Raw genomic sequence first — 16,258 nt, forward strand, 5'->3', positions numbered from 1 at the left:
AATATGTACATAAAAAAATAAACTTCTAAATATTATAAATAACAATTTACATGTCTTCACGCTACAAATATAGTTCATATATAATATAATATAATATAATATAATATAATATAATATAATATAATATAATATAATATAATATAATATAATATAATATAATATAATATATGGTCCATGGGCTAACATCAATAAAAAATAAATAGACACTAAAAGTGTGAATCTGCTTTTTTGCTTTAGCATTTAAACATTTATTTTATTGTTTGCTTTGCAGCCGTTTCCTTAGCAACATCTCTTTTAAAGTTAGTTTATTGGCTCCTAGTTTTTCTTTTCCCAGCCCGCAGCTGCAAAAGCACCAGAAGCTGGATATACTGCTGAAGTATTGATGATACTGTTTTACACATGATGTGATATAAAGCAGAATTTTTAAAAGTGAGTAATCAAAACAAAGATAAAACATAACACAGCCCAACTGAATCTCTTTACAGACTCCTTACTGGGCTGCAAGGGCATGGCTGCACCTCATAAAAGAGATAATTCATATGTTTGTGTTTCGGCTGCACGTAAACCTAAAATGAGTAAACACCCGTTGCAAGCACCACAGCACAACTGCAGCCCTTAAAAATGCCTCAAGACTCTCAGTTTATGTGCAAACTTTAAATACAAGTGAAATCTTCAACCTTCAATTTAGGCTGCCCCTGGTTTTTACAAAGTCAGTGATTTAAAAACAAAAATACTGAAAACAGCTCAGAGAAGGTGAACAAAGCCTCAGTGCTATATACAACACCGTAAGGTTGGCTTGGACGACATGCTAACAGTTTACCAGAGAGACCACCAGAGCAAACCAGAGAGAGAAATCTGCTTTTTTTATGTGGTCGCCACAGACAAAACATGTTAAGTATTTTAAATTTACAAGGATTAAACATAATAAAAGAAAGCCTTTATTTCCTGTGAGAAAATTAACCTTCTGTCCCTGCAGAGGTCAGCATGTTCAAATATATTCCACAATAACTAAAACTGTTTTCCGGCAGCAGAAGACCAATTCATGCCCACTAACATATTTTTCAGTTCTCTAAGCCTCTCAATGTGACATCATGATGATCCCCTCTCTGACTACTTTTATAGTTCAATTTACAGCCTTATATGCCCTCAAATATATTGTGTTGACAGATATATGAGAAACTGTGAAGCAACTATGCTGAGTTAGGTTGACTCCACAAGCTCATAAACAAAGAAAAAAGAGAAACATTTGATCTTACTGCTACCCTTTCCCCCCCTTCAGTTTTTAACTGGACTCTGAGGATTTCCTGCTTATCCTGATGTCCGCTGTAATTTTCTGATGTGCTAAGTTTGCACAAAGGCAGCAGCTACTCCAAGTCTTAATTGTGATTGAATAAAAATGGTCCCGGGCTTCCCTGTCTGGACCATCTGCATGTTTTTTTTTCTATGATTGCTTCCTGATTTTCTATAGCAAGGAAGTGTGAGGAATTACCTCTTCAAAGAGATGTGTGACCCACCAGCACTAATCCCCAGTTAATGGCCAGTAGAGGCAACAGACCCCGACAACCTCACAGCCTGCAGAGGTTTTTTGCACTTAATTCCCCTGCCAGGTTTAAAAAAAACCAACCTGAGTCCCACCTTATGAAAGCACATTAGGGTCATGCAAAATTGTTTTAGGGGACAATTTCAATGCCAAAATCTCTATCCTCTCCTGCTAAAGTGCTAAAGTTCAGGGTCACATGTGGAGGGATAGTGCAAAGAAAAATCTGAAGGAGTGGGTGATCATTACTGTTCCAGTGACGCTGAGGCACAGCTCTCCCTGGTGGCCTCAAGCTGAACCAAAGGACAGTAATTAGACTCAAACCTCTCCGGTTTACACAATTAAGAACGGACTTCAGCCAGTCTTTATTTTGCTCATTTGTTTGCTCATTTTGTTTGCTCATGGCAAACACGTTGAGCAATATAGACACTGAATCTGAGCTTTCCAAAACACAATGACTGAGTTTTTGAAATGTTAGAAAGTTTTGATGACACCAACAAAAGGAATTCTCATTAAATATCCCCCCATTACACTGCAATGCTAATTTCTTGCAAAGAACAACGCCAATTAATAGTTTAGCACTTCAAATTTGAATATTTACTCTAATACTAGCGCAGTTAATTGGGATTAATATAGTGAAACATGGATGTTTTTACTGCACACATGTAGAACAGATGCCACTGAGCCTTGGGGAAGTGCAAACACTTCACTCTCACATCGCTGATCTCTCTGGCTGCTTTGCAATGATTTAGCATTTGTTCAAATTATTCAGACATCTCAGTTTGTGCCATGTGACCTGTCAGTGCTCGTTACAGGACGGATAAGGCTGAAGAAATCTGACACGTCTAGGCCACTGTATGCACCGGCTGGTTTGAAAATGCTTATGTTTTAGACTACGTTTGATAAATTCAGGATTCTTTCTGTGAAAATAATCTTTAAATGTATTATAATAATAATAAGATCAGATTGAATAATGTGAAAAGGAAATAATTTCATTAAAAGGTAATCTAATATCCCCGTGATTCAATGTTTTCCAATGTGTTATTTATTTATTAATGGCTACAGATGAGATTGTGATGTTGATTTTAAGTATTACTCACATCGTAATTTCTCTCTGACAGTTTGATTGGTTATTTCTGGATTATTTGTACTCCTCTTCCAATATTTATGTCCTCCCTAATGGATATCAAGACACTTTTCAGCTAATGTTAGAAGGGAACCCACCAGAGCTCAGCAAAGAGACCATCTATTGGCCAATCCACAAAATGCTGAATCTTTAATCACTTCACCTTTTAGGTGATTCATAATTCAGTGAACTGGGAGTGAAGCATTTAGCTTTTCCTGGCTATGGCCCGCTAAGTGAAATGGTGTGGAAAGTGTGAGGTCATTAACCTGTTACAGGTATGTTCTCTCCTAATATTGGGGATAATGTATTCCACCCAAGTGTGACAAAAAAGAGGGAAAGCTCGTTCACAGGTAGGTTCTGAGCATTCGTTTTTTTAGAAAACTTCATTTCAGAACATTAGGTTATGAAAAGTTAATATCGTTTTTAATTAGGAGACAAATCCCTTCATATCTGGGTGAGATTTTACACTCTGCTGCTTGTGGACCGATAGAGGAAGAGCACAGGATAATTTCATTATCCTCCTGTGCATATCAACGTGTGCTCATTTATAACACTGAATTCTTATACTTAATATGTTCTTTGCAGCCGAGCCTAAATATTCAACTTTGATAAGATTGCATTCAAACAACTTGGTTAAAAAATAAATAAATATATGATAAAAATATACGATAATAGAATGACAATCCATCTGCTCTTCTTTGCTTTGGAGCAGAACATTTTGCTTTTTTATTGCTTATTTATGAAAATGGTATTTATTGTGCAGGACACAATGGCTAAGTGATAACTGTATCACAATAATTTGAACATATTGTTTTACCAAACTGCATTGACTCCAACCATATGGTAATTAAAACATAAACAACTAAAAGGAGATTTGTCAGCTGCTATACATTATGTCGGACCGCAACTCATTGCACTGAACATTAAACTATGTTTACGTGATGCTTACATTCATTGCATCTTATTGGGCTTTTCGTTTTATGTCTTGTTCTCAATAATATAATAAAATTGTGCACATGTGCTCTGCATGCTGCAAGCACAGAACTGCAAAATATATTGATTGCAGATTAATGCAGTTAAAAATGTGTAAAACTAAATGTTAAAATTTAGTAACAATGATTAGAATACATTGTTTGTATATTTAATATATATTGGGGAAGAGCCCAATTTTTAATCATTAACTTACTTTTTATTTTACCTACATATTACCTGCTATGTTTAATTAATTTAATTTTGGGTATCATATATTATCTTTCTAATGTATTACTAGTATGCTACATGGATGCTGTAACACCACAGCTATGCTTTATATCATTTGAAATGTTATATGATTTAGATAATGCCAATATGTTTGGCATGGTTTTATATTTTTTGCAACTCCTGCATACATCTCACTTCATGTTTTCGCAACGCTCCCTTTGACTCAGTACCGACAATGCCATAACTCCTGATGTTTATCGATCCTTCAGCCTCTGTTGAATTTATTTCTACAAGTCTATACAAATCTGTTTTTGTGCAGCCTATTGTACCAGAGGGGTTAATGTATTATACAAAGTGTTCAGATCAGGGATTAGATTTTCCCCCAATTCCATCAGTCAATTCTCTGTGCTCTCCAGGGCATTCATCATTTTGACAGTTGCAGATAAGGCAATTATTTTCCTCAAGAAACTACAAAATGTAGACAAGTGCTTCTCTGACAGTGTGTCTGTTTGAGGGTGGAACACAAATATTATTCCACCAGTCACTGATGGCACATATTGCTTGCTACAAAGCAATATCCTTTGTAACACAGAGGAAACAGATGTTATGAGCATTTCTGTGTCTTAATGCATTTCACTATTTCATTTTTTTTTCAGGCACGTTCCATATAGCAATCCAGTAGGTTGCTTTTACGAATGTTTTTCAAGATTCAAGAAGATAAGATTACCCAGTAACAAAATATCTGCTATTTAACTAAAAAATAAAAAGTAAATTATAGAAACAGAAAGCATTAATTAATGCCTTATTTATATTTTATGTATTAACATTTTACATCGTTTTGAGCAAAATTTCTACAAGCACACAATATCCACAACACTTTATGAGAGCTGTGCTATCGGCATGATTGGACACATATGTTAAAGCTGTACCACATCAAATGAGTGTTTTATGAAACATAGAGCTGTCTGTGATCTCTTGTACAAGCCCCTGGGGGGCAGCAGAAGACCTTGGTTTCCACAGCAGTTCAGCTGCTTAGCACTGACTTACACTGCTGTCACCTACTGCTGAGGCTCAAGTAAGGACATGATTCAGGCTGCTGATAAATCTTCTCAAAAGAAACGAAAAAAAGTTTACTCTCACAAACACAAAAGCCGCAAATTTAGATCAATGGTGTTTGTCTTTGAGTTCACATATAGCTAAGCTAGCTTTGAATATTACTTTGTCATAATTATCAGTAATGGATTATTTACTGGCAATATATTTAGTATTATGCGTTTATACAAAAAAATCAATTAATCAATCAAACCTCATGCATTCAATAAATGTAAAAGTTAAAATTAGCTTGTCTCAGTTGAATAAAAAATCAATAAACATCCTAATAAGATGTAAAAACGAATATTTTTTGATGATACAACCAAAACCTGTCTCTTTGTCTGTAATTTCTGTTTTGCTAGTTTGCAGAAGAAAACTCAAATGACACCACCTTCCATGCAGATACTTCACTCTTTGTGGATTACGGTCCTTATTTCTCATATTTCTTTTCACATGAATATTTGAAGTGTTTTCACTTTTCAAGTGGACTGCTTTTCTAGGTGAAACTCAGAGTGAGAGAGCAGAGCCAGAGTAGAAGGATGACGTTAGGCTAAGCTCGGGTCTGTCATCGGATCAAAGTGGGAACTTGTTCTCTCATCGCTGTCAGCACGTTTTAATGATTGTTGAGCCAAGCCAAGCCATTCCTCCCTAAAACTTTCCCATGCTGAATATCTGATAGATTCATAGCTTAATCATTAACTTGCACTTAATTCATCCTGAGCAACACTGAGCTCAAATTACAAGGGGGATTTTGGTAAAGGTCAGTCTTCTCCGTCATTAAAAATGCTAATAATTTAAAAAACACAAGGTTAACTAAACACTGAACAGGTTAACTAAACACAACAAAATGTAATTTCAATTGTTACCTGTGCTATGCTTAAATCTTAAAAAATTTGACAAGTGGAACACAAATCTGCTATAAGTGTTTATAAAAAGACTGTAAATAAGGATATTAAACATCTAAAATAAAAAGAACTTCATGTCCACCTCTCTATTATTAAGTACTAAATTATTTCTAGTAGTATATATCAAAGCCCGACTACAACTAAAACTGATCTTTATAATGTTCACTATCATAAAAAACTAGTAAGTAATTATTTGGTAATTCCTTTTCAATCATAGAACCAAGAATTACTGCATTAGTAATATGAATTATAATAAACTAATAGATCCATAACAAAGGTATTAATACAGCTTTTATGACTCTTCTCTACTGGCTTATGTTTCAAAATATTGGACTGTAATATTTAGCAGTAGAGGCGGCAGGGTTGTACAGAAAACAATGGATGATAAATAGACAAAAGAAACAAAAAGACTAAAAAATTTGTGCTACAAATAAGAAAAACAGTGTCAACAGTGGACTGACTGACTGTTTCACGAGTCCGTCTGAGCTGAGTTACAGTGACAATAAATCAAAACACAGAAAGAAGGCCAAGGCCTTTATGGGGAGTGCCACCCATATATTGACTGCACATCATAGCAGCCCTCATGTTGTAGGCTGGATTTTAAATCACATTTCTAAAAGATATATGAGACTTTTGATGGGAAAGACCTGCCTCTTTTTTAGCTGTACCATATTTGGATTTTCTTCTTCCTATTTAGAACCCAAGTATTCCTAAATCTATTTAAAGGTTAACAGACCTTTAAGTAATCTAATCACTTGTACAGCAATAATTTAGAAAAGTATAAAAACGTATAAAATCAAAATGAGCTTACCCCTTTTTTTTGCCTGAAAGTGTCCTGCCGCCTGCACTGTAAATCTGACAAAATGCATGTTACATGTAATGAATCAGTCGGTTGATGTAAGCTTCTATAGGACTGAAAAAGAAGTTTCAGGGAGAGTAAAAGAAAGAGAGAGAGGGAGAGAGAAAGGGATCAGTTAACAGATGAAGAGAAGAGAATTCAAGCTGAACCGGGGATCAACCCCTTCAAACTGTCCCAAAAAGATCTCTGTCCCACCAGAAACTTAGATTTCTCAGCCTGCCAGGGCTGCAGAGATAATATGAAACCTCAATACTTTTGCAGCACATGGCATCAAAACTAAACGTGAAAACTAAATTAAACTAAAAAGAAAAAGAGATAGAGAGTTAGATTCTTAAATTCTTTTTTATACAGCTGCTAAAATGTTCTTATTGCATTATTGCATGGTAATTATGTTAGAAATTCATGACATACTGAACACTTTTGTTTTTGTCCCTGGATTTTCTTCCTTGGTATGTGCGAGCTTTGGTGATTTGAGGTGATTTACATTTTACAAGTGGAAGTTATGCAGTTGCTGTATATTAACTAACTACACTATACTATATATTATTTATATCATATTGAAAAGAAAGAAAACAAAAAAGTTTTTGGTGCTGGAAACAGATTTTACAACATAACAATCAGTAAGTCTAGCATGTAAAAAATTATTGGATTCAAACTTTAGAATACACAACTGAAGATTAATTACTTTCTTGTGGGAAAATAAATAAATGATGTAAGTAACGTAAGTAGGCAGCTTTTGGTGTGTTTAAAAAAATCTACTTTCCTTGAGGGTCTTTGTGAGATGCCTGGCCAAGCCATCGTTTTCTAGAAACCCTGCAGTTTGCTAGTCCTTCCGTAAGTTCTCCTCGCTCAACTCTTTGGGTGATGCACATTTATTCTTTCAGACAGGAACACTTTGTGACAATTAATGCCTCTACACCGTCTTTGCATAAGGAAACATATTTACATTTCCACTGCATGGATTGTGCTGAAACTATTACTGTGTCTAGGGTGACTTATGGTAAGTTTACAGTCAGCGGTTCAGAGCACAAACAGATATACACACATATATTTAGACAGAGCTAAACAAAAACACGTGCATGCGCACAAAATGACCATGGACACACACACACACACACACACACACACACACACACACACACACACACACACACACACACACACACACACACACACACACACACACACACACACACACACACACACAAATACACCATCCTTCAGAACCATTGATCCCGTTTTGAATAGTATATTTTTTTCCTTCAGTCTAGATAGTCTTGCTACTGCCCATGCTGTTAGTGCGCCAGGCATTTTCAAACTCTTTACATCCATTACATTCCACTAGGTAAATACCTAATGCTGGAAACATTTGTCAATGTATGCGCCTGGCTGAACAGAATAGATTATTGGGGGCTGAGTAAAATACACTGCATTTCCAAACAGCACTATGCCTGTGACATATTAAAAACTTCACACAAGACCCTATGCAGTTTCCGCCTGCACCAAGGCTAGTAATATTTCAAGGCTATAAAGCCTGCAAACAATAGTAGACATACTTGGTAAGAAATAGGAATGTCACTGTTTAAAATGATATCAGCAGCTAGGCTATTTTTGCCCATTAAGCAACAGTACACCATTCTTGATACTTGCTTTAAAAGAAAGGGGCGATTAGCAACACCCACTTTATTTAAACTGAGCGGACTTTATACTGAAAGATCATTATTCAACTAAATCACCACTGGATGTAATATACAATCAGTTATTGCAAGTACAGCATATTGAAACTTTTTTACTTACTTGAGGTGAAGCTTAACATTTTCTTGTCTGCTACTGGATTTCAGTATGCTGCATGTTTAAGTATCAATTGGTATCTCGCATTTAACTGCAGCTATTGTATAAGTTATGTTTTCTTTCCTTTATATTGTGTCTTTCTGTTTCATATAATTTGAAGTCAAGTGTGTTTCTGGTTTTTAATTTGTATACTTTATACCTGCCTGGGGAAGACTTAAAAAGGCCCCAAACTTAATTTTGTCCATTAAAACTGGATCAAAACTGAATTAGATCATTCCCTTTTCCTTCTCTTTCGATGGAACCCGTAATAGAAACATTTTAAGCTATTTCTTGAATTACCACAGCATTCAAACAGGGATAAGTGGCTCATCTTGGTATCGAAATACACCTAAATAGTAATGGGTTAAGAGCAGTTTTTGTCTCATTAACTGCATTAGCACTTCTCTAAAATGGCTGGTATAAATATGCATGGAGCAGTGGGACATCTCTAAAATGAGAGGTACGGAAAACGATAATTTTCTTCAGCTTCAAGTAACAGGAATGAGCTTAATAGTCACTGCTATGTATAAAACAGAGACGGACATTAAAGTGATGAATTCAATGGCTGTCCCTTGTAGGCCTAGTTATTCTTAGCCCCTCTCTGTTACTGAGATATCTCAAGAAATTTAGGATTGGGTTTAAGGTGTAAGGTGGGGCCGAATGATTCATTAGTGTAGTTTGATACAGAATTGTTAAGATTACACAATGTAATGCTTTTAACTATTCAAAACATCTACTTTTATTAATAAAATCTTGCATACATAGCTTATCTATTTATTAACATATTTGCATGTACTTTAATAGCAATAAAAAGCCGTATGCAAAGTCGAAAACTGTTTATAGGACTCGGCAGTGTTGGCAATAGCCTTCAAAAAATGTTCATCCAGGTCTAAAAACTTTTTGTCCAAATATTTTTTCAAATAATCTAAAAACAAAAAAAGTCCTTTCTTTAGTTAAGCATGCATTTTCTTCATGCCTCTTTGATCTCCAGTAATTAAAAGAGAATGGGACTCCTGTGGCAGACCCTCTTCAACAAAGATACACAATAAAGAGCAGGAGCTAAGAGTGGACAGGGGTGATACTGGGTCTCTTATTTGGGTGCATTTCCATTCATTCCTTCAATATTCCATTCCCGGTTCTGCTTCATAGGTTTGTCTATTGTGGAGCACTGAATGGGAGAGCGCAGAAGCGTCTCTGCTTCCGTTAATTAGAGCTCTATGCAGCTTCGGCGTCTTGAAGAGTCAAAGTTTAAGCAGTGGAAAAAAGAAACCCTCTGTGTTGCTCCAACCCCAGTCCTCTATTGTGGCTTCAAAGACATGAAAGGTATAGTTTACCAGTGTTTTATGTGTAGGTGGATGCGATGCTGGAGTGGCCACAGCTAGGAAAACAATGAAAAAGTGTATATTATATGGGGTGGTGGATACTAGTTTGGAAGTTTTAAAAGCCATATAGATTTTAACTTTTTTTAAAAACTGACATGACAGTAAAGTCCTGTGCATCTGACTGTGAAGTTTATATGGAGGTAAGAGTCATGGGGCATCCCAAGGACTATTAAATGCATACTGATTGTGCAGAAAACCCTACTTGTCTTTACAGATGAAATGACCAATTGTTCATGCAGGCTTAAGTGATGCACGAGGAAAAAAGAGAAAAAAAGAAAAAAAAAGTCCTGGGGTCTGTTATGACATGTGGCTATGGGTGTCCTTTTATACCTTGAGATTCCCTTTGCCTCATTAGTTAACACACTTTCTTAGTTTTGAACAATACCTTAGCTTGAGTTCTCCCAGCAGAAATCCCCCGCTCAGTCGATATTTCCAGGGCCTGCAGCAGAGTTTCAGAGAGAGGGCCCTTTCTCCCCTGTCCTAACAGCTTTAATACTTGTAATTATCTCTTGCTGGGGGAGGCTGGAAATTGGATTAGGGTGGTGAGTCTCAGCTGAATGAATTACCTCCATCTCCCCACTTGGTGGGCCACACACTGATAAAGTGCGGAAAAACGGATTTGGATTCAGCCTTAGCATTCATGGCTTCCTTGTGGAAAAATGAAATTTTCCAACAGAAGGGGCCAGTGTGCCAGCAGTATCTGTCCACAGCATGTTTCATCTGCTCCTGCTCTTCTGGAAATGCAATTACCTGCGTTATCAGGGCCTAAATGGTGACAGTTTGGCAGGGGAGCAGTTTCACCTGCCAAAGGCATCATTCCACACTGTTTTTGTTGCACTCGGTATTCTTTGAAATGATTCCCCCTTAAATCTACCAGTAAAAAACAAAGGGATTTGCTGATTTGTTTACAGGTATAATAATACTGTTGGTAATAGCAAGGTTAGGAAACTCAGTATGAACAATATTAACTTTAGTATAAGTTTTTCAGTAATTGTGTTATTTATTGCGTCTTAGAATGTTATTGTTCGATCAATTAAAAAAATCTCAAGATACTTTTTAAGCATTTGCAATCTTTTGTAAATACCAAGAAACTATAGTCGAGAGCAGTAGAAATACAGAGCATAAACCAAAGAAAAACAAGCGGAACAACCAATAACACTTTTCTGTACAGTATGTGCACCTTCCCTTGAATGACTGCACATACAGTAAAGGTTGATACTAAATTATTTACCAACATCAATTCAGGTAATGTTCTACACATGTTGTTTCTCTCAGAGGGGAATGAGTAAGCTTTTCCTGAAGGTCTACTAAATCAATATTTGGGAAGACTTGCCACTGCGCAGCTCTTATATGTCAAACAAAAAGGAAGATTTTACACTATTGTTTTACACTACAAAGTCTGTTTACTTCTCATCTTTTTTCTTTACTTTTTCTTTTTTTAAAATATAGATGCAAGACAAATGATTTTGAAATTGGGATTTTATTACAGATCATCAAACACTTCCCTGAATGTTGTGATTAAATGAAGCAAAAATGACTCCAGATTAAGCCGAACTAAAGCGATAATGCTCTGAGGAGAAGTTAAAGACTTTCACTTCGGTTGGAATCGAGCCAACTTTGTTTTCCCGTTGTTCATTAAGCAGTGGTTTAAATTCAGTTTCATATTTAATTTCCCGCTGTGTCATTGTAAGGAATCAGATCAAACGGAGGACAAACTAGCCCTACACACCCAATTCTTGCTATCAGACACCCCCCTCGTCTTTTTCACTTCCCATTCTTTTAACCCCCCACTGAGGACAATCCTTGAAGGTAGATAAAAAGAACAACAAAAGATAATTAAATCTAAAAACGGAGGGAAAAATCTCTGCTTTCTCACTCTAACAGTTGGGGATAGATTTCGGCACAGTAAGGGTTTGGCTAATTTATACAATGGCCTGATGGGAGTCCTTCAACATTTACACTCTGTAACACACACTGTAACATGGATGGGTAAAGAGAATATTACACTTGCCTATAATTGTTATATGTTCCTATTTTTACTGTCTTACCTTATCACACTTCCCAGCACAAATGAAGTACACTTCATTTGCATTTGTCCAAGAGGACAAAAAACGAAACTCATAATTTAAGATTATCAATTTGAAGCCCCGCCGTTATCAGAGGAGTAAAGACTGCTCTGACGTGCCTTGTTGTTCCAACTCAAACCCGCGTCCCATCACTGACAAATCTAAAATTATAATACAGTAATGCTTCACATAGACCCAGCTATTTAGGCGTGAATTTAATATTCATTGCTTTTGCAGCTTGGTTGGTTTTAAGGTGCTATCACCCTTATCCACCCTCCTCCCAACCCCACCCACTCCCAACATCGCTGCCATCTACACTACTACATCCAAACAGGGGCAAATGGCAGTCACTGGGACAGACGTGCAAACACACATCCAGCCGTCTCTTTGTCCCTCCCTCCTTCAGTCATTTTCCCCTATTCTCTTTCTCTGGCTGCCTCTCTCTGTCCCCCATCACTCTCCCTGTCCTTGTTTTTGATCTTCAAACGCTGGTAGGGATAATGACTACAAATCAGGGATGAAGGTGAGTGATCACAATGTGGCCCACCCATCCCAGCTGGCCTTTTTACTCCCCTCATATGATGCATCTTCCTGACTCTTTTTGAGAACCCACTGAACTGCACCACAAGGGTTTCATATGTGGCTCACAGGGGACTGAGTACAGTTGGACGGATTCAGTGTTTAAGACTTCCTAAACGGTTTGATTCACTATGTGCAGGATGAAGACTTAATGACAATTTTTAAGACAATAGCTCACTATACTTACATATGATTTCTGTAATAAAATCTATCTGAATAAAGGTGTTGTTGTTTTTTAAATTTAACAAACTAGAAGAGAAAGTTACTATTGTAATTATGACAGCTGCTGTTTCAAAGTAAAAGCATCAAGGCATTCAGGGATGCTTAATGGAACTTTTACGGATGTATAGTAGATCTTATTCTTTTAAAATTAAAATCCTAAGATGCTTTTATATGGACGGTAGATGCATAAAGGTTAAAAATGTCATTTTGCCAGGTGCTTGCTGTATGTGTCATAATATAGGCTATATTGCATAGTTTTGCTTTTTGGATCTGAATTAGATGTTATTTTTCAATGGGATTGTGAAATTAAAGATTTTATTATTAAATAAAATGGGCGATCGTGGCTCAAGAGTTGGCAGTTCGTCTCGTAATTGGAAGGTTGCCGGTTCAAGCCCCAGTTTGGACAGTCTCGGTCGTTGTGTCCTTGGGCAAGACACTTCACCTACTGCCTACTGGTGATGGCCAGAGGGGCCGACTGCGCGATATGGCAGCCTCGCTTCTGTCAGTCTGCCCCAGGGCAGCTGTGGCTACAACTGTAGCTTGCCTCCACCAGTGTATGAATGTGAGAGTGAATGAATAGTGGAATTGTACAGCACTTTGAGGTTCTCGAAAAGCGCTACATAAATGCAATCCATTATTATTATAAAATTATTTGGTCTTATTATTGCACAAATGTAGAAAATTTGCCATTTTTGCATGTTAATAGGTGGTTGCTAGCTAGCATGATGGTATCATATTGTCTGATAAAGATGAGAACTTCAAGGGGGCCATGATGTGCTTCTGTGCCAAGTTTGGTTACTCAGCTCCTAATGGTCTGGGAGGAGTTAGTGGACAAACAAGCAAATACACAGGCAGACAGATGCTGTGTATTATAATAAGATTATTGTTTCCTTACTATATTTATGCAGGCTCAAAGGTCCAAAACTCTATAGACATTTACAGTAGACCTGAGATTCTAGGTTCTGTCACGTTCGTTATCATATACACTTTTAAAACTTGCCACGAGTTCTATATGTGTCTCTCCATAGTAAAACTACTAAACATGGCAAAGAGTAATAACTGGTTTAACGATGAAATTCCTTTTCAGACATGAGGTATCTAATATTTTAGGCATTATCAGTCTATTAAAGTGAATTAAGTGAATTGACATTTAGACACAGGTGATTTTTTTGTCATATTTCATCAGGGTTTATTTAGACAAACCCACAACAACTGTACAGAGAGCTGTGCTATGCTCACAACTCACAACATTTCCCATACAGTATGTGTAAAAGACGTAATGCACTTGCAATGAGTGGACTGTACCCTAGGGATGTGTATTTATGCTATAGAAAATTCATCTATATCCTCCATTGTCCTGGAAAACCAATATAGCCTTGTGTATATATTGCATGTTGCAGCAGCAGCTGTCCTCAACCCTCACACCCAAGCTCTGGCAGAGCGATATCTCTTCTTGATTGGGAGTCGCAAAAATGCATCATAGATAAATGATTTAATCTTATTGTAAATTAAAAACTGAGTCAGACATGCACAGTTTTAATACTGTTGCACTGACCTTTCTGCCGGCGCAACAACACATAGCTCAGTTATGAAGAGAGTCACTAGGTTTGACCCTTAATTGCTGCTGTGACTTTTATGGAAAAGTGACCAGGGTGGTCATTAGGATGTGAAACCGACACAGTCAGAAGCCATCAGGTTAATGGTAAGGAGAGCATGTCTGAAAGGGGCTTAATTAAAAAATGTAGCAACTTCAAGATCTCCTTTCTGTTTAGACATCAAATTAAAAAATGCCCTAGCACCAAGAGTCCTATCCTTTCACATCATAAGTTTCTAATGGGCAGTTTAGATGATTCATGCCAATCAAACATCTGGTCCGCATTCCCCTTGTCAAGAAGAGCACCTGTTGACCTCTACCTGACCTCTACAGGCAAGCAGTAGTGGGAGAGTGGGACTATGGTTTCCAGTTTCAGGCAGGAGAACAGAAAAGACTAGGAGGTAGTTTTATGACCACTGTTTACCTTCATGGAGGCCTGCCTCTTTTCTTCTTCTTCTTTTTTTTTTCTTAATGTGCCCAGAAAAAAAATGTTTCACTAGGGAGCAGGAGGTGAAATTTTTCTCATCCAAATGGATGGCAATTTCCCACCATTTAGCACCTGAAGGTAATTAGCTTGAAGAGATTGCGGAGTGAGAAACACGTTCATGGAACATTAACTCTCGTACATTCTCCAGTTGCAGAGAATTAATAGGAAAGATTAAAGTTTAAAGAGAGCAAATGCCATTACCACAGAAACCACCTCTCTGTGGCACCATCTTGGGCTAACTTTTTCCCCTCTTCATAATAAGTCTGTATTTCACAATGGCATCAGGGTCTGGATTACAATAGCAGGTAATAAGTGGTAGAAATGGGACAGTTCTGCAGGTCTGCAGTGAGTGGGGGAGAGGCTCAACAGCCTGCAGCTTTATTTTTCTCCATAACAGCTTGCTGCTTGCGTCTTTTAAATGCTGATGCACTTTGCAAATACCTAAATTAGGATCATTTCTCCTAATCCAATATTAAACAAATTAATAGACAAACCTCGATTTAATGAAAGATGGGACATCATTCAGGTGCAGTTCTGAAAATAAACAAAGATAAAGCCTGTTTTGGATTTTAGAGCATAACATGTGAACGTATACTTGTGTTTGTTCTTCATGGGGCAGCAAAGTTGGCCCCAGCATTTCTTTTATTAAATATGACCAAAACTATATGATAAATCATACATTCAGATTTTAGAGCCGAAAGAAATTAAATTGAGACATGGTGGAATTTATTGCCCAGAAAATCCCATTCTACTATCTGATTTGAAAAGTCCAGTCCTCCAAGCTCTAGAAAATCTATTTTCCACATTTTAATACCCTGCATAACAGTCCTCATAATTCATTCGAGTGTGTTAAGTACAGTTTTATTAGATCTGAAACAAATTTTGGTGGGGGATCCTATAGGCCATTAACCATGGAGTAATTTTATCCTTGTTTCCTTAATGATGCCATAATGGCAAGTGAATTTCTTAACTAAAGACCAAAGAACATTTTGAAGGTCAGCTTCATCTGCAGACTCCTTCATGCGCTTCTCTGAGAGATTGGAAAAGTCTGAGATTTTTGAAGAGTCATTAATAACGCTAAAGCTGAAGGCCTATTTGCGTTCTCACTTTCTACCTTTTAATGCTACAATTTATTCCTGTTCTTTCTCTCCTCTTTTCCTTGCTTCCCCCTGTTTTGCAGTTTCTCTCAAGCAGAAAGAATGGAGTGCTGATTGAGAGGGTAAAAATGGCAGCGCAGTGACATACAGATCCCAGATGTGGTGCCTCAATAATTCAAATTTTATGCCTTTGTTATCACTTTAATCATTTTCTTTATTCGTTTTGTTTCAGCGAATGGAGAAACAGTTGATAGGCCAAAATGCCCTGGGAACAATTTTTAT

The sequence above is a fragment of the Astatotilapia calliptera genome, chromosome 8 (assembly GCF_900246225.1).
Source record: "Astatotilapia calliptera chromosome 8, fAstCal1.2, whole genome shotgun sequence".
NCBI lineage: Eukaryota > Metazoa > Chordata > Actinopteri > Cichliformes > Cichlidae > Astatotilapia > Astatotilapia calliptera.